At 37.2% G+C, this 25,749-nt stretch overlaps 1 protein-coding gene across 1 annotated transcript in view; it reads left to right on the forward strand.

The window, feature by feature from the left end:
• LOC121383887 (transforming acidic coiled-coil-containing protein 3-like) overlaps positions 1 to 25,749 on the forward strand; it is a 67,715-nt gene that overhangs the window by 6,927 nt on the left and 35,039 nt on the right. The window lies entirely within an intron of this gene.

Consider the following 25,749-nt stretch of genomic DNA (forward strand, 5'->3'; position numbering starts at 1 on the left):
AGCCCATTAATGAACACACTGTGTACGTGTAGCGGGAGCAACAGCCTCCGCCTGCAGCCCATTAATGAACACACTGGGTACGTGTAGCGGGAGCAACAGCCTCCGCCTGCAGCCCATTAATGAACACACTGTACATGTAGCGGGAGTAACAGCCTCCACCTGCAGCCCATTAATGAACACACTGTGTACGTGTAGTGGGAGCAATAGTCTCCGCCTGCAGCCCATTAATGAACACACTGTGTACGTGTAGTGGGAGCAACAGCCTCCGCCTGCAGCCCATTAATGAACACACTGTGTACGTGTAGCGGGAGCAATAGTCTCCACCTGCAGCCCATTAATGAACACACTGTGTACGTGTAGTGGGAGCAATAGTCTCCACCTGCAGCCCATTAATGAACACACTGTGTACGTGTAGCGGGAGTAACAGCCTCCGCCTGCAGCCCATTAATGAACACACTGTGTACGTGTAGCGGGAGCAATAGTCTCCGCCTGCAGCCAATTAATGAACACACTGTGTACATGTAGCGGGAGCAATAGTCTCCACCTGCAGCCCATTAATGAACACACTGTGTATGTGTAGCGAGAGCAGTAGCGGGAGCAACAGTCTCCGCCTGCAGCCCATTAATGAACACACTGTGTACGTGTAGTGGGAGCAACAGCCTCCGCCTGCAGCCCATTAATGAACACACTGTGTACGTGTAGCGGGAGCAACAGCCTCCGCCTGCAGCCCATTAATGAACACACTGTGTACGTGTAGCGGGAGCAATAGTCTCCGCCTGCAGCCCATTAATGAACACACTGTGTACGTGTAACGGGAGCAATAGCCTCCACCTGGAGCAATAGTCTCCACCTGCAGTTCATTAATGAACACACTGTGTACATGTAGCGGGAGCAATAGTCTCCACCTGCAGCCCATTAATGAACACACTGTGTACATGTAGCGAGAGCAACAGTCTCCGCCTGCAGCCCATTAATGAACACACTGTGTACGTGTAGCGGGAGCAACAGCCTCCGCCTGCAGCCCATTAATGAACACACTGTGTACGAACACACTGTGTACGTGTAGTGGGTGCAATAGTCTCCGCCTGCAGCCCATTAATGAACACACTGTGTACGTGTAGTGGGAGCAACAGCCTCCGCTGCAGCCCATTAATGAACACACTGTGTACGTGTAGCGGGAGCAACAGCCTCCGTCTGCAGCCCATTAATGAACACACTGTGTACGTGTAGCGGGAGCAACAGTCTCCGCCTGCAGCCCATTAATGAACACACTGTGTACGTGTAGTGGGAGCAATAGCCTCCACCTGCAGCCCATTAATGAACACACTGTGTACGTGTAGCGGGAGCAATAGCCTCCACCTGCAGCCCATTAATGAACACACAGTGTACGTGTAGCGGGAGCAATAGCCTCCACCTGCAGCCCATTAATGAATACACAGTGTACGTGTAGCGGGAGCAATAGCCTCCACCTGCAGCCCATTAATGAACACACTGTGTACGTGTAGCGGGAGCAATAGCCTCCACCTGCAGCCCATTAATGAACACACTGTGTTGCGGGAGCAATAGTCTCCACCTGCAGCCCATTAATGAACACACTGTGTACGTGTAGCGGGAGCAATAGTCTCCACCTGCAGCCCATTAATGAACACACTGTGTACATGTAGTGGGAGCAATAGTCTCCACCTGCAGCCCATTAATGAACACACTGTGTATGTGTAGCGGGAGCAATAGTCTCCACCTGCAGCCCATTAATGAACACACTGTGTATGTGTAGCGAGAGCAGTAGCGGGAGCAATAGTCTCCGCCTGCAGCCCATTAATGAACACACTGTGTACGTGTAGCGAGAGCAATAGCCTCTGCCTGCAGCCCATTAATGAACACACTGTGTACGTGTAGTGAGAGCAATAGCCTCCACCTGCAGCCCATTAATGATCACACTGTGTACGTGTAGTGGGAGCAATAGTCTCCGCCTGCAGCCCGTGTAGTGGGAGCAATAGTCTCCACCTGCAGCCCATTAATGAACACACTGTGTACGTGTAGCGGGAGCAATAGTCTCCGCCTGCAGCCCATCAATGAACACACTGTGTACGTGTAGCGGGAGCAATAGCCTCTGCCTGCAGCCCATTAATGAACACACTGTGTACGTGTTTCCATATTCTCTGGGAATCCCACCCTCCATATTCAGAGACAATTAAATCCACTGACCAGAATCCACCCTTAGAACATGTTTCGTGTGCTTGTGTTGTATGAAAATTTGATTTCTGTATGTTTGCCATAATTTTCCCTTTATAACTGAGAATCGCATGAATGCAGTTGGATTTCTGTAACATCAGTCTTCTAAAGAAAAAATGTGCATCCAGTGTTTAGGTAATAGAGCTATTAAAAATATACTTTCCATGTCAAAGTAAGTTTATGCAGTGACTGACTTGTATCAAGCCCCAAGGTGATGTTGAGTGGCGTGGTTATGAAGTGGGAAGTGGTACTCAATAGCCGATGTGTATTTTTGTTGTGGGTGTTGTTAAACATTCATTCATTCATTAGTGAAAAGTGAGGTTTAAAAAGTGTGCAGTTATACAGGTTTATGGCACACTTTTGTCAATGGGAAAACAACCTGAGCATGGTACAATGATTATTTGTTAGTATTAACTTCTGAGTAACGTTTTACTAAGCACATGATAAAATAAAACATGCAAAGAATGGATGCCTTAGTATTAACTTCTGAGTTCATGTTTTACTAAGCACATGGTAACATAAAACATGCAAAGAATGGATGCCTTAGTATTAAAGTGCTGTGCCAGACCATACACTAAAATTTCAAATTCCACAATTAAATGCTTTCTTAATTCATTGCAATCATATTTTACACCGTAAAATCAATAATTACGAAAATGCCCCATAAAAGTATCAAAACATCACTCCCGTAGAACACTGCCAGAAACGACCAAGTAAAATTCTCGGTAAAAACATTTGCCTGTAAATAGCCGTGACATCACGAAGGGAACGCGCTTCACAGAAACCTACCACGAGATGACTTCCAGCACAAGCGAAAGTGGGACCGACAGCGACTGCCAAGCTTGATCATGCGATTCTTCTTTCGATGATGAATAGTGTAGTAATGACGACTGGACTAATATGTGTGCAACACAATAAATAATGCCTTATCAGTTTGAACCTGGAACATCTTCCGACGAACCACCGGCCTGACAGATGACGATGAAAATGGTCGTGGAGACACCTTACCACTAATTTACAACTTTTATTCTTGTTTTGTTCTTTAGCTTTTCATGCGAATTATTTTGCTACACTGTATGTTCTAATACTTGTGATGTAGTAGAAAAGACGATAAATAACTCTTGAATTCTACGAGTCAAGTGGACCCGATATCGGTAATTTTAAGAAATAAACAAAAACGACTTTTAGTCCGTCCCATCCCTCTATAAAGATGGGGTTTTTTTGTGAATAATTTCAGTTTAGTTTGACGTATAAAAAAAAAAAAAGTAAAAGTGTTTTGGAAATAACAAAACAATACTATTTTTTGTGTGCAGTTGTGAAAACAGTCTGCTCAGAAATAAATAACTTATAGCACATTCCATAGTATAAAAAAAGGTTTTCTCTGTGGGAGGTATAGTAAAATTAATTTAATGTATTCATAGTCTGTTTTACAGGGAACACCTTTTTTCATACTATGGAATTTACAAGTCATTTATTTCTGAGCCGATTGTTTTTTAAGATGCATACAAAATTAACTTTTTTTTTTTTTTCTTTTCTTTTTTTTGACCAAAAAAACCCTACATTTTTGTAGGATGGGACGGACTAGGCTATAGTTACTTGTCTGTACTTTATTGTTTTAATGTTCTCGAACTGTAAGAAAAATCTCACAAATGAACGAGATGCAAACGACAACAAATCGGATCTTGATGATTGCACGAACCGTGCATGAGAAAACAAACTGACCGGAGTTGAAAGCATAACGCAATTTGGGACATTGACGATATGCACCCCAAGGTCGTTTAGGTGTGGATGGCGTCGGCTTGTTGTCATTTGTTTTGTGTCACAGAAAAATTGTTGGTACGGCATCTTTTTTTAAAAGCCATAACACATGGTATTCCCATATCTCGCTTAAGCCGACAAGCCAGTTTGGAAGAATCGAAACTAAAGTGTCTGCTGTCGCAACGGTCTCCAGCATTTTCTTCCTGTCCAGTATTTCCACGTTTTTTAATCAAATTCACACACAGCTTTCTCACAGCAACATTACTAGGAAATGCATGAAGACTAAATTTATCGGGTTTTGTATTGCTACAGCCACCAACAACACGCCGTTTAACCATAATAAACACAAAAGAAGCAATGAACAATGGCGCTGACTATCGAAAGGAGTTCCCTTCGTGACGTCACGGATCAAATCTTACGGAAATTCCCTAAACAAATTCAGCTGGTTCTGTTTTTGAGGGGAATATTTTTAAATGGAAAATATACCGGTATATAATTTGTTTACATTTTTTTATTTTTTTTAATAATCATATTAAATAATATCTTGATTGATATAGCTCAATACATCATACATCTGGCACAGCACTTTAACTTCTGAATTAATGTTTTACTGAGCAGATGATCAAATAAAACATGCAAAGAATGGATGCCTGTGCTTGTCAAGATAACATGTAGATGTTTTTTTCTTATTGGGACTCTTGCTTTTAAAAGTTACAAAAGTCCAGACCCAAAACTTTGTAGCAGTGTAGAGACTTTCTGGACATGCTGTTTGTATGGTTGAGGCTTTGAAAGACTAGAGTGAAGACTTTAAAAGTTGTATTAGCACTGAGACAGACCATTGCTTACAATGGCAGTATACTGACTTCTCTTTTAAGAGCTACCGGGGAGCTGAACAATAAGACAGCATGACATGATGTGTAACAAGAATTAATTGAAAATAATAACTTTAAAATGAAAACAAGGATGTCTCTGTATGGATCTTTCCCACGGCAGGATATCACTTATTAATGCCCTTTATACACCAGGGGCCTAATTCACTATACTCTCGCAACTTTGCGATCTCACAGTGCAATGCTAAAAGAATTGCAAAGAGGATGTTTTGTTGTCTAGCAGAGCCAAAGAGACCTTTGTGAATTAGGCCCCAGATCATATAATAAATGTTTAATCAAACAAACATAACAACAAGCTACACCATCCAAAATCCCCAAAACTTCTAAATAAACAATCAATAAACAGTGGCTATTTGGAGTGAAATAAACTTCTAAATAAACAATCAATAAACAGTGGCTATTTGGAGTGAAATAAACATCTAAATAAACAGTCAATAAACAGTGGCTATTTGGAGTGAAATAAACTTCTAAATAAACAATCAATAAACAGTGGCTATTTGGAGTGAAATAAACTTCTAAATAAACAATCAATAAACAGTGGCTATTTGGAGTGAAATAAACATCTAAATAAACAATCAATAAACAGTGGCTATTTGGAGTGAAATAAACTTCTAAATAAACAATCAATAAACTGGCTATTTGGAGTGAAATAAACATCTAAATACACAATCAATAAACAGTGGCTATTTGGAGTGAAATAAACTTCTAAATAAACAATCAATAAACAGTGGCTATTTGGAGTGAAATAAACATCTAAATAAACAATCAATAAACAGTGGCTATTTGGAGTGAAATAAACATCTAAATAAACAATCAATAAACAGTGGCTATTTGGAGTGAAATAAACTTCTAAATACTAACACACATCAATGTGGGATGGGGTGGGGGGGTGGGGGCGTGACTACCGATGGGCTGGATTCTTTAATGTCATGCCCACACTAATTAATTAATACATTTGAATTGAAATAAACTTCTAAATACTAGCACACATCAATGGGGGGTGGGGGCGTGACTACCGATGGGCTGGATTCTTTAATGTCATGCCCACACTAATTAATTAATACATTTGAATTGAAATAAACTTCTAAATACTAGCACACATCAATGTGGGATGGGGGGTGGGGGCGTGACTACCGATGGGCTGGATTCTTTAATGTCATGCCCACACTAATTAATTAATACATTTGAATTGCTTGAAGGCGTTGACACTAGGTAGTTATGTGTAATAGGCAATAAACAGTATTAGTATTTGGACTAATATGTTCAACAAGATGTAAGTAATGTGAATGGTTTAAAATCCACCTAAATTTTATGTTATGTACACCTTGCCTAAATCATCAAGGTTGGTAAATTCATCCTGTTTGTGATCATTCTGTTATTGGTAGTAGCTCCAGATGTGTTTGATTTGCAACACAAAAGCTGAATACCTTGTAACATAGGCTCAGTATCGGTCTTTATCAGTGGCTTGTTCAGGAGGGTGAACACTCACAAACTGTTTGATTGGTCTCCATCCTATTCTATCCTATCACATTCAGTTAATGCTAGACACAAAAACCAGTTTAGCAAGCAACCACATGAAGTGAGCCTCCTGAACACACTCAGTATTTGAGATGACGGTGCGGTATAGTACAGTTGTTCATTGAGTTGTGGTGTCATACTGATATCATTAAAGTACATCCTCTCTGTCATAGGGGTTTCCTCTGAAACTAGTTTTACTCCGTTCACTTGTAGGTTGTGTCATTTATTTAGTTAAGCAGTGTTTCTGCCAGAAAGAAATTTTGGGGTATGGCACTATGGAATTGAATGCAACCACAGTCAACTGGGGATAGAGACCTTCCCCCAGAAAGAAGATGGGATAGGGTTAAGAAAATCATACAGTAATGATGAGAGTAATAAATTTTGTCAAAAAGTCAACCTAAAAAAATAATATATGCCTCTGGCAGAAAGCCTGTTAAAGAGATCATATCCAGCTTTTCTATACATGTATATTGGTTTAGTCTGTCAGTGATGTTTACAACAAGTGCAGGGTTCTGTTATGTTTTTATTATTAGTGACTTGGGCAGATTTCTGATGGTGGAAAAACCTCTCATATCCCAGGTTAGATGAGGGCCTATCTTAGTGGCACCTGTGTGTTCATGTTCATCGCGATGCATGTAACACAAATTAAAACTGATTTTCATATGGGTGTTATTTTCTCATCATCATTAGTATTTGTTGGCTCTAGGTTTGTTTTTTGCATTTAGCTCACTATAGATTATACACGTTGTACAGATTAGAGAAACCTGAGTCTAGCTGCACATGTGTATGGATATCACAAATGAAGTTTAAAAACCCCCAACTAAAATGTAACTCATTTGTCATCCTGTATTACAGTACTTTGTAACAAACCAGTAGCACAATTGTTAGTGCTAAAGTGAAGAATACTACATTTGATGTTTGTCCCATTTAGACATGTTACCTTAATATGCATCTTGAACTAAGTTTTGTTGGGACATAAATACTACATTTGATGTTTGTCCCATTTAGACATGTTACCTTAAATTGGCTTAATATGCATCTTGAACTAAGTTTTGTCCCATTTAGACATGTTACCTTAATATGCATCTTGAACTAAGTTTTGTCCCATTTAGACATGTTACCTTAATATGCATCTTGAACTAAGTTTTGTCCCATTTAGACATGTTACCTTAATATGCATCTTGAACTAAGTTTTGTCCCACTTAGACATGTTACCTTAATATGCATCTTGAACTAAGTTTTGTCCCATTTAGACATGTTACCTTAATATGCATCTTGAACTAAGTTTTGTCCCATTTAGACATGTTACCTTAATATGCATCTTGAACTAAGTTTTGTTGGGACATAAATACTACATTTGATGTTTGTCCCATTTAGACATGTTACCTTAAATTGGCTTAATATGCATCTTGAACTAAGTTTTGTCCCATTTAGACATGTTACCTTAATATGCATCTTGAACTAAGTTTTGTTGGGACATAAATACTACATTTGATGTTTGTCCCATTTAGACATGTTACCTTAAATTGGCTTAATATGCATCTTGAACTAAGTTTTGTCCCATTTAGACATGTTACCTTAATATGCATCTTGAACTAAGTTTTGTTGGGACATAAATACTGCATTTGATGTTTGTCCCATTTAGACATGTTACCTTAAATGGCTTAATATGGGCATCTTGAACTAAGTTTTGTCCCATTTAGACATGTTACCTTAAACCTTAATATGCATCTTGAACTAAGTTTTGTCCCATTTAGACATGTTACCTTAATATGCATCTTGAACTAAGTTTTTTGTCCCATTTTAGACATGTTACCTTAATATGCATCTTGAACTAAGTTTTGTCCCATTTAGACATGTTACCTTAATATGCATCTTGAACTAAGTTTTGTCCCACTTAGACATGTTACCTTAATATGCATCTTGAACTAAGTTTTGTCCCATTTAGACATGTTACCTTAATATGCATCTTGAACTAAGTTTTGTCCCATTTAGACATGTTACCTTAATATGCATCTTGAACTAAGTTTTGTTGGGACATAAATACTACATTTGATGTTTGTCCCATTTAGACATGTTACCTTAAATTGGCTTAATATGCATCTTGAACTAAGTTTTGTCCCATTTAGACATGTTACCTTAATATGCATCTTGAACTAAGTTTTGTCCCATTTAGACATGTTACCTTAATATGCATCTTGAACTAAGTTTTGTCCCATTTAGACATGTTACCTTAATATGCATCTTGAACTAAGTTTTGTCCCACTTAGACATGTTACCTTAATATGCATCTTGAACTAAGTTTTGTCCCATTTAGACATGTTACCTTAATATGCATCTTGAACTAAGTTTTGTCCCATTTAGACATGTTACCTTAATATGCATCTTGAACTAAGTTTTGTTGGGACATAAATACTACATTTGATGTTTGTCCCATTTAGACATGTTACCTTAAATTGGCTTAATATGCATCTTGAACTAAGTTTTGTCCCATTTAGACATGTTACCTTAATATGCATCTTGAACTAAGTTTTGTTGGGACATAAATACTACATTTGATGTTTGTCCCATTTAGACATGTTACCTTAAATTGGCTTAATATGCATCTTGAACTAAGTTTTGTCCCATTTAGACATGTTACCTTAATATGCATCTTGAACTAAGTTTTGTTGGGACATAAATACTACATTTGATGTTTGTCCCATTTAGACATGTTACCTTAAATTGGCTTAATATGCATCTTGAACTAAGTTTTGTCCCATTTAGACATGTTACCTTAATATGCATCTTGAACTAAGTTTTGTCCCATTTAGACATGTTACCTTAATATGCATCTTGAACTAAGTTTTGTCCCACTTAGACATGTTACCTTAATATGCATCTTGAACTAAGTTTTGTCCCATTTAGACATGTTACCTTAATATGCATCTTGAACTAAGTTTTGTCCCATTTAGACATGTTACCTTAATATGCATCTTGAACTAAGTTTTGTCCCATTTAGACATGTTACCTTAATATGCATCTTGAACTAAGTTTTGTCCCATTTAGACATGTTACCTTAATATGCATCTTGAACTAAGTTTTGTCCCATTTAGACATGTTACCTTAATATGCATCTTGAACTAAGTTTTGTCCCATTTAGACATGTTACCTTAATATGCATCTTGAACTAAGTTTTGTCCCATTTAGACATGTTACCTTAATATGCATCTTGAACTAAGTTTTGTCCCACTTAGACATGTTACCTTAATATGCATCTTGAACTAAGTTTTGTCCCACTTAGACATGTTACCTTAATATGCATCTTGAACTAAGTTTTGTCCCATTTAGACATGTTACCTTAATATGCATCTTGAACTAAGTTTTGTTGGGACATAAATACTACATTTGATGTTTGTCCCATTTAGACATGTTACCTTAAATTGGCTTAATATGCATCTTGAACTAAGTTTTGTCCCATTTAGACATGTTACCTTAATATGCATCTTGAACTAAGTTTTGTCCCATTTAGACATGTTACCTTAATATGCATCTTGAACTAAGTTTTGTCCCACTTAGACATGTTACCTTAATATGCATCTTGAACTAAGTTTTGTCCCATTTAGACATGTTACCTTAATATGCATCTTGAACTAAGTTTTGTCCCATTTAGACATGTTACCTTAATATGCATCTTGAACTAAGTTTTGTCCCATTTAGACATGTTACCTTAATATGCATCTTGAACTAAGTTTTGTCCCATTTAGACATGTTACCTTAATATGCATCTTGAACTAAGTTTTGTCCCATTTAGACATGTTACCTTAATATGCATCTTGAACTAAGTTTTGTTGGGACATAAATACTACATTTGATGTTTGTCCCATTTAGACATGTTACCTTAATATGCATCTTGAACTAAGTTTTGTTGGGACATAAATACTACATTTGATGTTTGTCCCATTTAGACATGTTACCTTAATATGCATCTTGAACTAAGTTTTGTTGGGACATAAATAGTGATTATAAGGCAGGACGTAGCCTGGTGGTAATACACCTGCATTTTGTGTCCTTGGTCTAGGATTGATTCCCGTTGGTGGGCCCATCGGTCTAATTGGGCTATTTCTTAATCAAGCCAGTGCACCACTACTGCTACATCAAAGGCCATGGTATGTGCTATCCTGTGGAATGGTGCATATAAAAGATCTCTTTCTACTAATGGAAAAATGTAGCAGGTTTCCTCTCTTAAGACTAAAATTACCAAATGTTTGACATCCAATAACTGATGATTAATAAACCAGTATGCTCTAGTGGTGTTATTAAAAAAAACACCTTTAACTTTAAATAGTAAGTATAGTCAAAGAATAAAGAAAAATGGCATACTTAATACAAATATACCCGAAACTGCAAATATGTAATTTCTTTAAATATAATTATTTGAAAATTATATTTGTTGTTGTTTTAATATATTAATTATGAATTTTACATGAGAATAAAGAAACATTTTAGAAATGCAACATTTTACAGCAAACCAGTTGATGGTAGGCGAGATATTTAATTGTGTAACATTCTTTTAAAAGCAATTTATCTTGTACTTACAAGAATGCACCTTTTTCATATCAGTAGTGAACAGCCTTGTTTTAGTGTGCTCCTTTTTCAGTTCCAAAACCTTTCTGAACAGAGCCGTTTGCTTTGTTGACAGAGTTTACAGGAGTTTCACTGTACACATAGATCTGTAAACTGTAGGTCATGTGCGATATGTTTACCTCATAATGTAAAACAGCCAGTGCACATTGCCCTGAGGCAAATAAACAAGTACATAATTAAATTATTTCATTATAAATTAATTTAAAGACAGTACATACCATTTTGTTGATCTATCCACATCTTCATATGTTTTATCCGATGTTATCCAGGTCGAGAAAAGCTTGATGAAATATTATCCTCATGTCTGAAAACATTGTAAACAAACCATTCAGAGTAGTGTTACATAAAAACATTAATAAGCAAAAATCTATAAAACTGAGCTATTCTCCACATCTATCTGCAACAGATGTTTCCTGTCCACACACTATAGAAAATAATATAAATCTATAATAAGTTTCTATTGACAACAAGTGTCAGCTTGCAGCACTGTTCTCTGTGTCGTCTTCTGTATGAATAGCATCTGTTATATGGGTATTGGTGGCTGTAGAATGGCGTCTGCTTTAGAGTATTATTTGCTATAGAACAGTGTCTGCTATAGAATGTCGTCTGCTATAGAATGTTATCTGCTTTTGAGAATCATTTGCTTTAGACTGTCATCTGCTATAGAATGTTGTCTGCTTTTGACCATCATTTGCTTTAGACTGTCATCTGCTATAAACTGTTGTCTGCTATAGACTGTTACCTGCTATATAATGTCATCTTGTACAGTGTCAACTTCTATAGAATGTGGTCTATTATAGTGCTGTCTGCTATTCAGTGTCATCTACTACACAGTGTTGTCTGTTAAACATTGTTGTCTTCTATATAAAAATGTCATCTGGTGAAGAGCACATGTCCTATGACTAACATAGAGTTATTGTGACATAACACTGGACAGGATAAACCAAACAGGAAGTACTCATTAGAGAACATCCTTGCGGAGATTTCAAGTTGAGTTTTCAAGTCTTCAAGGCTGAGTGATCACAACAAATTGATTCTCGTGGCACACTAACACGGAGTATGTCTGCATAGAAAGGTTATACGTATGTGTGCAGGTTTTTGGCATCTGGCTCAGCATTTGGCATTTGTGATAGGTTTCTTCAGTGTATTAGTGCTGCTGCTACTCTATGATGTAATCCTAGCACCCATGGGTAACCAGTCCTCTAACGACGGTGATGGTGAGTACGGCACTTGGGGTGGAGTTCAGGGCGGGGCAGCACTTAGCTCGGTGTACAGGGCAGTAATTAGTAATTAAATTTTAAATAACAGGTGGTGGGGGGTGAAGGGAATGGGCAGTAAAAAAAATTAATGGAGAAACAGTATGAGTTTTCTTAAGTTAACAAAAATGTTGCTATTAACATAAAGAAACAATCACAACTTTCTTGTACTTGTGCTACCTCCATCCAGTCTTCATGGTTACGGTCACAGTGTACCAAAACACAGGTACACATGAACTGCTATCTATTTTTGTATGGAATATGGTGTATCTATGTTCATGTATGTGTTGTAAAGTCAAGTCATTTTGGGGGTAAACAAAGAACGGTAAATACTAATTCATATACATGCACATTAGAAACAGCCATTTAATGTGAACTTGTTTGCATTTAAATATAAAAAATAATAAAGAGGTCAGAATTTTATTTAATTATTTAATATATTTATTTGTCGTTTATTTATTTATTTATTTATTTATTACTCTTTTCCTTCTGTATTTTCAATGAGGTAATGCATTGAGGAACAATTCTTGTTATCTTACCTTTCATATTTAGAATTTTAATTTTGTAGCAACAATTAGTTCATTAGAAATATGTTTGTAATCATGATAACTAATGAAGCTTAATTATGTCATAGATCTTGCTTTCATTTTGTTAATAGGTTTACAAAAAGCAGAATTAAATCACAGATCCCTGTGATGTGGGTTTGTACTCACACTATTTAGACCAAGTTTTCAATCATCCTCAATATTATGTTAGCCCATAAAATGTGATGAGGAGTGGTTATAGAATTTATTTTTATTCTGTTATGAATGGTAAAAATGTTACACTGCTCATAGAAGAAAGAAGGAAAAAATACTTTTGAAAAATACATTCTACACATTTTTATGGATCACATAGATAATGAGAAAGGAAACCAGTTGTCACCATGTCATGGGGCCATGGGCTACACTTTTGGATGGATGGATGGATGGAATTGTTTAACGTGCACATTCAGAGCAAGCTGTTGTAGCGCACACCTATCCTGGGCCGGCTCGTCCGTTCAGGACAGAAAGGTGTGGGGTAGGTAGGAGGGGAGACAACCTGCACTAGCAGGTGCAAGGGATCACCAGCAGTCCAACTGTAGCCGGTAACAGGTGGATGGTGTTATGGAATTTGGAATGTCCCGTAGGATTAAGCCAAAGAGAATGGGTGTGCATTTTGATGAAGGAATTTAGTCGCAATTTTGAATGGTCGATCTATATGGAAAGGTAGGGAGCTACGTATGGGTTTAGAATTTAGTAGGCTGAGAGCTCGTTAGATTAGCAGCAAAGTGTTTTATATGCATCATATATAGGGTAGTATATACCATGACCTTTGCTACACGAGTTGTGGAGCACTGACTGGAAAGAGATACATCCCAATGGGGATCGATCCTAGACGACCTCACATCAAATGAGTACTATACCACTAGGTTTTATCTACCACCTCACCCCACTGATAGAAAGTAAACTAGTATTTAAATATGATTCAATAATAACAATAATAAAGTGACCTACATACATGTGCCTGTACCTCTAGTCGTCTGTAAAGCTGGTCTGCCTGTAGTTGGTTGGGCATAGTAGTGATTTCTTTACTAAATATTCTTTATGGAGTTATTAAATTAGTGTCCAAAATACAGACCTTAGGATTTCATGGAAATGATCGTTTGTGTCAGTGTCAGTAAAATCACGAAATCAAAATTTTGTTTCCCATGATTATTATATCGAGTACGACTATTCAACAGAACCTAAAAACAGTTTCCCATGATTATTATATCGAGTACGACTATTCAACAGAACCTAAAAACAGTTTCCCATGATTATTATATGGAGTACGACTATTCAACAGAACCTAAAAACAGTTTCCCATGATTATTATATGGAGTACGACTATTCAACAGAACCTAAAAACAGTTTCCCATGATTATTATATCGAGTACGACTATTCAACAGAACCTAAAAACAGTTTCCCATGATTATTATATCGAGTACGACTATTCAACAGAAACAGTTTCCGATGGGTTCCCATGATCACAAGGCACAGAACCGAAAAAGTGTTGAAATCCTTCAGCACAGTTACATCAAATAGTCTATAGTTGAACAGCTGAACAGAGCAAAAACTCTACACAGTGGTAAAGCTCTCACTCGATGAGCTAGCGGGACGTAGCCCAGTGGTAAAGCTCTCGCTCGATGAGCTAGCGGGACGTAGCCCAGTGGTAAAGCTCTCGCTCGATGAGCTAGCGGGACGTAGCCCAGTGGTAAAGCTCTCGCTCGATGAGCTAGCGGGACGTAGCCCCGTGGTAAAGCTCTCGCTCGATGAGCTAGCGGGACGTAGCCCCGTGGTAAAGCTCTCGCTCGATGAGCTAGCGGGACGTAGCCCCGTGGTAAAGCTCTCGCTCGATGAGCTAGCGGGACGTAGCTCCGTGGTAAAGCTCTCGCTCGATGAGCTAGCGGGACGTAGCCCAGTGGTAAAGCTCTCGCTCGATGAGCTAGCGGGACGTAGCCCAGTGGTAAAGCTCTCGCTCGATGAGCTAGCGGGACGTAGCCCAGTGGTAAAGCTCTCGCTCGATGAGCTAGCGGGACGTAGCCCAGTGGTAAAGCTCTCGCTCGATGAGCTAGCGGGACGTAGCCCAGTGGTAAAGCTCTCGCTCGATGAGCTAGCGGGACGTAGCCCAGTGGTAAAGCTCTCGCTCGATGAGCTAGCGGGACGTAGCCCAGTGGTAAAGCTCTCGCTCGATGAGCTAGCGGGACGTAGCTCCGTGGTAAAGCTCTCACTCGATGAGCTAGCGGGACGTAGCCCCGTGGTAAAGCTCTCACTCGATGAGCTAGCGGGACGTAGCTCCGTGGTAAAGCTCTCACTCGATGAGCTAGCGGGGACGTAGCTCTGTGGTAAAGCTCTCACTCGATGAGCTAGCAGGACGTAGCTCCGTGGTAAAGCTCTCACTTGCGAATAAACTTGGTTTATAGTGCCATCTATGACTGCATTTTCAATCAAATGAAATTTACTAAATTAAATTTTAATTGTTTGAGGTTGTTTTAGGTTTTTTTTGTTGGTTTTCTTTTTTTTTTTTTTTTTTTAAATTTGTTTGAACATGCATTGAGAGAATCACCTATGGATGCTACACAGCTACACAGAATAACGTTCTGGTAGTGAGACATTTCATTCTGTGGAATTCTTATTCATTTATAAAATATGCTCTTTTTTATTGAAGCTGGAAAATACCATCTTTTACTGTGCCCTGATTATTTTTGTAATGCTCCACCCCCACTTATTTACTGTATTAATCCTGTCCACATCTGGTATATCAAAGGCTGTGGTATGTCCCATCCCAGTGTTTCTACCAGAAAGAAAATTTTGGGTATGGTGCTATGGAATTGAATGCAACCACAGTCCCCAAAAAGAAAATGTGTTAAGTTTAGGGTTAGTTTTAATAAAATCATAAAATAATGATAAGAGTAATTAATTTTGTCAAAGATTAACTTTAAAAAAAAAAAAAAATCTGCAAAGGTTTTTGGGTATGGTGCCATACCTATTTTACCCTCTAGCAGAAAGCCTGCCTCCTGTCTGTGGAAAGGTTCATGTAAAAGATCCCTTACTGATAAGGGAAAAATATAGCAGGTTTCCTCTAAGACTTTGTGTCTGAATTATCAAATGTTTGACATCCAATAGCAGATGGTTAATTAATCAATGTACAGCTGTATCATTAAACAAAAAGGCTCTTTTACTGTTAACTAGATCAAAAGAGAATTTTAATGTTTTAAAGCAAACACTGAATTGTGTACATGTAATAGTTTTGATCATAATCCCATAAGCTAGTAATCGTTTTGAAGTGGTATAGTATGTTAGTGATGTTTTACAAGTATTAGATGTCTTAGTAAGTAATGGGTGATTCTGCACACACCTACCTGGTGCCTGGGTGTGACCCCTCTGCCCACATTGTGGGAAAGTGCTGTGAGTTACATTTCATCTCACTGGAACCATGGCACAGGAAGAGCACTGAACTATTCCACAAAATATCTAATAGTGGGCTAACATTTCACAGACCTATCAAGTTAAAAATACCCAGCAAAACAGCTGCTGCTGCATTTGCTCAGTGGGCCAGATGGCAGAGTATATATATGGCTTCTTAAGCCCTGACTTAAAACACCAGTGTAGTGACAATGTACATGTATGTATACATAGACTGATATAGCTGCGGTAAGCTCATTTCGCTATTTTGGCACTAACTCATGTTTTGAGGTTATCTAATGTTTTTAAAAAAAATTGATTGAAGTCTTTAGCTAAATTCTAGCTGTACCTGCTAGCCTGGTTTTTGCTTTTATCTATAGAATATAGTAGATAGGTGTCTTTGTGCTGGGAATGAGTGTGCACATGCTGTAGTGAGTAGCAAAATTTCCTGTTTGGTGTCTAATATATGGTTATTTTGAACACTTGGTTGAGGAAGCTAGTGCATTACTGCCTACCATACACAGGGTTTTTGTCAGAGTGTGCTACGGGTAAAATAATATATGCTAAAATCCTGGCAATTAATGGTGAGACATTGTAATTTGTGGTAGATCAATAGTAAGGTAAAAATAATATACATGTATACTAAAATCCTGGCAATTAATGGTGAGACATTGTAATTTGGGGTAGATCAATAGTAAGGTAAAAATAATATACATGTATACTAAAATCCTGGCAATTAATGGTGTGACATTGTAATTTGGGGTAGATCAATAGTAAGGTAAAAATAATATACATGTATACTAAAATCCTGGCAATTAATGGTGTGACATTGTAATTTGGGGTAGATCAATAGTAAGGTAACTGGAGTTCATTTTGTGTCAAAGTGTATGAAATAGAGGGACAGATCCCAAAACACTTTAAACCCAGATCACATAGTGTGGCCCGCTTTAATTGTATTCAGTTCCATCAAATTATTTTATGGCAGAAAGTCTGACACAGGTTGCTACCAAAACACAACATAGGATCTTTTATATCACATTCTCATAGCCAATGTCTCAAAGAATGTAGTCTTTGGTGTACCAGTAATGAAGGAAATATTACTTTTACATCACATTATTAATGATAGAACGTTAAGATTCCAACTGGTCAGTGTTTACCATGTCACTACAAAAACCTAGTCCTCTTTAATAATAAGTTTGAAGAAATCCAGATAGTCAACATAAAAGCACTATGGATTATACTATTAATGATCAGAAGGTACTAACTTACCTATATTTACTGTTACTGTAATTGAAGTCAATGATGTGGAACGTACAGGTAATACCAGTGGAGAAACAGTGTGTAACCAGGTAGATTATCATTAGGCTATATCAACACCACCCAACTATGCTGATTACATTGAGGTGAATTATAGTGTATTACCTGATATTACCAAAGTTTTGTAACACCTGCAAATCATTTAGATATTTCACAGCTTGCTTCAACATTGAGTACATACCTGTTTGAAAATACCTGTTACCTGTCTGACCTGTAGACGAGCCAATTAAAGAAATTAACCTGAACCTGTAAAGCAATCTGTAAAGAAATTAACCTCGTGCTTTGTTTGAGTTAGGTACATGCCTGAGCCTGTATAATATCCACACACAATCTTCGGTTGCTAGATAGCCTGGCTACATGCAACACAGCCAGCTAATGGATTAGTGTGGTTTGTTGTAACAGTTCGATATGTATTGACTGGCTCTGGAGAGTTGGGTGAGCCACGGTTTCATGCCTAGTGCCTTCTCATAGTGGACTGGTACTCATTTACAATGCACTGGTTCGCTCCTCTTCCATGAGGAAGTGCACAGCATATTTGTTATGACCATGGAAACAGGTATAGTTTTGTGGGTTTCATTCAGGATTTGGTACACATTTATGAATAACATGCACGTATGTATGACTGAATGAGAGAATGTGTGATGACACCATAGCATGGGTAGATACAGAAGTGAGTGTGGGTTAAACATATGTATGACTGAATGAGAGAATGTGTGATGACACCATAGCATGGGTAGATACAGAAGTGAGTGTGGGTTAAACATATGTATGACTGAATGAGAGAATGTGTGATGACACCATAGCATGGGTAGATACAGAAGTGAGTGTGGGTTAAATGTATGTATGACTGAATGAGAGAATGTGTGATGACACCATAGCATGGGTAGATACAGAAGTGAGTGTGGGTTAAACGAAGGTATGGAGATGAAAAATGAATGATCAGTATGGTTGTAATAATACAGTAGTTGTAGTATTATGTGTCAGTATATGCTGTGTGTGTATTGTGTATATATATATAACAGTTTAAAGTTAAGTGGGATGTGGTGTAGTCCAGTGGTAGAATGCACATCTTAGTTATAACGGGTCACATGACTGACTTCTGTCAGTGGTTAGATATAAAAGTTAAACAGGGAGTGGAATAGGCCAGTGGTACAGTGTATACTCGATTGATTTCTCTCAGTAGACCTTCCCAATGAGGTTATTTTCCATTCCAGCTAGTGATCCTTGACTGGTATGTAAAACATTGTGGAATGTGCTGTTTTGTGGGAAGTAGTTTATGTGTTAGAAATGTTCACATCAATTGTTCGACAGCTTTTCCCGTTCCAGTCAACAGGGATTGAAACTCTCCCAAAAATATGGTAGCCCCCCCCCCCCCCCCCCCCAAAAATAAATAAATTGGATGTCGGCAAATTATGGTAAGAGAACCACGAGCATGATTTTAATGTGGAATACAAATATTGATAGTGGTTCATATGTTACAGCTGTAAAGAAGATAGCCCACATAATATTATTTGGGCGACTAACACCATTATTTTTTTAATATTTAAACAGGACAGTGGTCGCATTTGGCTACCTGGCCACAGGCCGTTTCGAGCCCTGATCAATGCTACACAACTGCTATATGAAAGATTGTGGCCTGTGGGCAAGAACATGTAAAAGACATTTTGAAGGGTGGGACGTAGCCCGGTGGTAAAGCACTATCTTGATATACAGTCGATCTAGGATCGATCCCCGTCGGTGTGCCCATTGAAATATTTCTCTTTCTAACCAGTTCACCACAACAGGTTTATCAAAGACTGTGGTATGTTCTAGCTAGGTTGGTGCATATAAAGTATCCCTTGCTACTGATGAAAAAATGTAGTAGGTTTCCTCTCCAAGACTATATATAAAAATTACCAAATCGTTCACACCCAGTAGCTGATGATTAAGAAATCAGTGTGTTCTAGTGGTGTTGTTAGACATTTTGCTACTAACTGAAAGAAGTGACAATAGTGTGCACAATGGCCAGTGTTAGACATAGCTAATTATTACATGTAGGTTACTAAGTAAATAAACAACATGCTATGATGTTGGTACACATTCCTTTCATTTGCAGCACATCAATACATGTATAATGTGCACCCGCATCACATGACAGGATGTAGCCCAATAGTAAAGCACTCATTTGATGCACTATCGGTGTGGGATCAGTCTTTGTCAGTGGGCTATTTCTCGTTTCCAATTAATACCTCAGAACTGGTATGACAAAGGTCATGTTATATATGTCCCTTTGTGCATGTAAAAGATCCTTTGCTGCTAAATAAAAAAAGATTAGCCCATGGAGTAACAGCAGTATGTTTTCTGTGTCATCTGTGTGGTCCATAACCATATGTCCAACCCATATGACCATATATTAAAGTGTGTTCAGTGCATTGTTTAATAAAAAATAAAAAGAAGAATTCTTTCATGTGCATCACATACATACATACATGTGAAAAAAGCGGAATTGATTAAGGCCTTACCAGTACTTGAACAGTATCATTGCATGGGCTCTGTTTACAAGGTATCATTGCATGGGCTCTGTTTACAAGGTATCATTGCATGGGCTCTGTTTACAAGGTGGCAAGGAAAACATAAAGCACTTTACAGATCACTTGACCATCATGTATGTGTGGGACACAAGTCAAACAAGACATGTCTTCCATATGGCCCTGTGTTTATGTTGCTTATTGGGCATTGTTTTCTCAACTGGAATGTCAGAGATATGACCACAGTATATTGAACACATGCTGTATAAACACACACACACACACAGACAGGTTAAATCAAAGTACACCACAAGTTTGTAGTAACACTAACCTTACACTGCAGGGACTCCTACCTTTCTTATCACATGGCATGCAGGGCTGTAACTCTCAACTTGTCTGTCCTTTTGGACTTGGGATTCTTCAATTTTACTTGTCTCACACAAATGTTTTGCATCAGATTTAATGATTTTAGCTTCTTTTTGCATAAAATATGAACACAAAGTAGACTGAATGTTTTCCGAAATGATGAAAAATTACCATTTACCGAAATTGAAGTGTTTTAATATAGTGAAATATTATTATAAATACATATAAATATTTTAATTTTTAATGTTACACATCATCAGATGTTTTGCATAGGAATGTCTACTAAATTTTTAAAAATAGTGCAATCTATTTTTTTTTTAAAGAGCAAATAAAATGTGTGTTGAAATGCAGTAAAACAAAAAGTTAAATAATACCTACATGTATACATGTACAGGAATTAAAAAGTTTCAAAGTCCATCGGTAAGAATTTTGGTTCATCCTTGTATCGAGTAGAAACTGAATGAAACCATGTCAACACGTTGTTACAGATCATTCAACAATGTCTCTCTGTTGTGTTTCCCGCCGACGTCCGTAAACACGACATTGTCAATAATCGACATTCGCTGACTCCAGTGTGATCTCGCTTACCTGTATCTTGGCGCTCGTTCAGGTAGAAAATTAGTCTTCAATGGGATGAAGTTATCATTTCACTGACCTCTCGAGCTGTTTTGTTGTCGTGGAATGTTGAATGCTTCTGATTCCGTCATCTAATGAGCAGACCACAGTGGCTGATTGTGACATTTGCACAAAGTGGAGCAATTCAGTGAGCTGGTGAGTTCTCCATGTGTGTTGTTCGTCCATCAATACCCGGCACTGTGAACAGCTGCAGCTCACTGCTGAATGAATTGACACAAACTGGTGACAAGACGCACAATGCTGGACTTTACCTTGGTGGTTGTGTAGCAGCACATTTGCTGAATGGAAGGTCATATCCCAGCACTATGGTGTCATTCACTTGGTTGTTGACTAGAACTCAACCATACATGTAGCGTAGATGTTAAAAAACTGCAGCACGGTAAGGCTTGTCACTAAATTAGCATATTTAATGACTATTTATAATTCTGTGGTCTTGCTAAGAAATTGGGTGTATAGTTTTTAAAGAAAGAATACTTATATCATTATGGTCTTACTAGAAACCAACCTGACTTTTATATTCAGTAAAGTTACGTTTAAAATTACTGTATGGTTCTACCAGAAAACTGCTTTACATTTACATGTAGACCTACTTATTTTTTATGGTTATTTTTAAAATTATGTTTTGATCTTGTACTAACAAAGTGGTATGTGCTGTCCTGTGGCTGTCTGTTAGAAAGATCATATAAAAATGTTCTTGCTAATGGAAAAATGTTGTAGGTTTCCTCTAAAGACTACTTGTCATAGAAACTAAGTGTTTGACATCCAGTAGCCAATAATTAATGAATCCGTGTGCTCTAGTGGTGTCATTAAAAAAAAAAAACACCCCAAAAAAACCTTTTAAATTTATACAAAGAAAACAGCTTTTGCAGTAAGATTACCTTTAGAATTACTGTATATATGGTCTAGTGAATTACTTAGAGACTGGCTTACTTAGTGGTGAAGGTATTAGAAGGGTCATATTAAAAAGTTTCTTTTGTTTAACAACACCACTAGAGCACATTGATTCATCAGCTATTAGATGTCAAACATAAGTCTTAGCAAACCCACTATATGTTTCCATTAGTAGAAAGGGATCTTTTATATGCACCATGCCACAGACAGGATAGCACATACCACAGAATTTCATATACCAGTCATGGTGCACTGGCTGGAATGAGAAATAAATAGGCTCACCCACGGGGATTGGTCCTAAATTGACTGCGCATCAGGCAAGCACTTTACCACTGGGGTATATCCTGCCCCTTAGACAAACAGTCCAGATAGCTGAGGTATGAGCTTACAATAGTGTGCTTCAGTCTTAGGTGGATATAAGTTTGAAAACAAATCCCAGATACTTCTTACTGTCTCAAAGGTTAGTAAGTGTACTGGTGATCTTGCATTTCTTCTTCAATTATAAATATTGATGTTTTATTTATTTTATTTTTTATTTGTAAACATTTTTTATTTTTTTTAGAAAAGGATTTAATATATTATTGTCAATTTCATCTCAATTTTTTTTTTTTAAACTTTCAAAATAAAAAAATAACCTCAATTCGCAGATAAAATGTCAAATCTGCTTGTTCATTTTGATTATGCAATTACATTATACCTTTAACATTTGACAGTGAGTGCTTTGTCCTAACCAGTGTTCATCAATGTTTTAGTGCTCACCTAGCTTACAACAAGGAAAATAGTGCTGCAACGATAAACCGGTATACCAGTATACTGCGATAATTGATCAGCTCGATACGAACTGCAGTACAGTTTTGCATATCGCGATTTTTATACGCTTTTTTTTTTCTTTCCTTGTATCTTATTTAACTTGAAATAGGCAAACAAACAAACAAACAAAAACCACATCATTTTATTAATTGGTGATGACAGGAAATGTAACAATCATGTCCAGCATAGTCGGCTTACTTGTTGGCATACGAAGTGATAGGTCGGTTATACTTGGTTCTAACTTCTAAACAAAACGTGTTAAAAGTCCAATGAAAATAACCACTTAACGATAAAGAAAGAAAGAAAGAAAGAAGTGTTTTATTTAACGACGCACTCAACACATTTTATTTACGGTTATATGATGTCAGACATATGGTTAAGGACCACATAGATTTTGAGAGGAAACCCGCTGTCGCCACTACATGGGCTACTCTTGGCAGCAAGGGATCTTTTATTTGCACTTCCCACAGGCAGGATAGCACAAACCATGGCCTTTGTTGAACCAGTTATGGATCACTGGTCGGTGCAAGTGGTTTACACCTACCCATTGAGCCTTGCGGAGCACTCACTCAGTTTTTGGAGTCGGTATCTGAATTAAAAATCCCATGCCTCGACTGGGATCCGAACCCAGTACCTACCAGCCTGTAGACCGATGGCCTTCCACGACGCCACCGAGGCCAGTAGTTAACGATAATTACAAATAAATGTTTTGTTACTTACACATTATCATTCATTGTTCATTTACGTTGGAATACGGCTACGGCTATCATCTTCAAAGAAATAAACTAACAAATGAGAATCACACTTCACTGTTTTTCACTAAACTCGGATTACTTCGGATCGTTCAAAATACCTCGGCTAATAACCTCGGAAAAGCCCGATAGTAAGGATTTCTGAATGTGACAATTTATAAATAGTTTGACACCATCACACCGGTGTTCTAGTAGACTAGTATTGTGTTAAGAAATAAAAATATGGCCTAAAACATTTAGCCTGACAGCTGAAACTAATAAAGATCATTAAAAAGTTATGCCTTCTGTTTTCAGTAAAAAAAAACCCCATAAATATTAAATTTAAATAATATCAACTATATTGCAATACAGTTTGTTATATCACAATATATCACAATACGGTTTTGACCGTATTGTTGCACCCCTAGAGGAAAACAAACAATAAACTATGGTTATCACTCAGATTACACTTGTTCTAATCACAACAGCAAAATGTTTTCTGTTTGACCCATTGTGAGAATACTAAAACAGAACAATTTCCACAATAGTATTTAATTATTCTTTCTACCATAGTATTTAATTATTCTTTCTACGATAGTATTTAATTATTCTTTCTACAATAGTATTTAATTATTCTTTCTACAATAGTATTTAAATATTCTTTCCACAATAGTATTTAATTATTCTTTCTACGATAGTATTTAAATATTCTTTCCACAATAGTATTTAATTATTCTTTCTACGATAGTATTTAATTATTCTTTCCACAATAGTATTTAATTATTCTTTCCACGATAGTATTTAATTATTCTTTCCACAATAGTATTTAATTATTCTTTCCACGATAGTATTTAATTATTCTTTCTACAATAGTATTTAATTATTCTTTCCACAATAGTATTTAAATATTCTTTCCACAATAGTATTTAATTATTCTTTCTACAATAGTATTTAATTCTTTCAGGGTTTATTTTAGGCTATTTGATATTGTTCATACATTTGGATGCATGTGCTTTTTTCTTCTTTTTTCTACAGATAAAACAAGTTTAAATTTGTTTACAAAATTATTTTTATTAATTACAAGTTGAAATTATTGCACATTGTTTAGATATATAATTCAATATCTTCCATAGATTTCTTTTTTTCTTCAATAAAAATGACTCACTAGTAATATATTTTGATGTAGATCTCATTTACACAGTCTGATGCTGTATTTCAATAAACAATTTTTTAGAAACAAACCTTCACTCACCTAACTTGACTGATCCCGTGTTTCATCTTAACTGGAACTGGAACACTGACAAAAACATAACTGCGACTTTTACCTATGTACATGTATACCGTGTGTTAGTGGACTCAAGATATTGTCACTGTGGCTGTGTTTGTTTGCACACATCGACAGAAGTATGGGCCAGCTTGGTTTAATACGTCTGTAAGGTAGAACTGTCAATAAGACGTGGCACACATATTTTGTCAATACACTTGAAAAGCTGGTGTCAATAACGAGAGACACACACATACACAGCACACACACAGCACACACACAGTCTTCACATGATAGGCTTCTGCCAGTAGTCCACACCCTAGTGCTTGACAACAGTTTTACAGACTTTACACAGCACTTGGTTTGTATGAATTCATGGAAAGTAGCGAGAACGGAAAACATTATTTTCCTAAAATAATTGTATTCAAGGAATGTTAGTAGCTGTTGGTGTAATTGTGGTGATTTAATGTTTGGCTGTAGCTGAGTTTCTGGTTTTGAGTAGAGAGCTGGCTGAAGTTATTGTTGTATGGAACTTGTTTTTGTTGTTATTTGCTATTCCTGTTTCAAACTTATTTGTCTCTTCCATCCTGAGCTTTACGACTGCATGGCATTTATCACACCTATGTAATGATGCTTTTTTGTGGGTGGGGGGGTTCTGTCTTCACAAACATAACAGTGATTTTCTTTCCATTAACATTAGTAGTAGAGGTAGTTTGATATATACTGATCGAAAGAAATAGGGAACACATCGAATTGTAGACCAAATTTAATTCACTACTAGCGTAATAATGTCTGTATTTCATACCAAGTTGTAATGTGGGATTGAATGTCTGTAGTGTTGAATGTGTTGCCCATATGTTCCCAGTCAACTTCTGACAATATGAATTGATTTTTGATGCAGTCGTTATGTGTGATCCTTTATTTCTTTCCATCAGTATAGATAGCAAACCATGGAGGCCACTTCGCCATTTCTCTTGTCAA

Source organism: Gigantopelta aegis, chromosome 10, assembly GCF_016097555.1.
Source record: "Gigantopelta aegis isolate Gae_Host chromosome 10, Gae_host_genome, whole genome shotgun sequence".
In the NCBI taxonomy this organism is placed as follows: domain Eukaryota; kingdom Metazoa; phylum Mollusca; class Gastropoda; order Neomphalida; family Peltospiridae; genus Gigantopelta; species Gigantopelta aegis.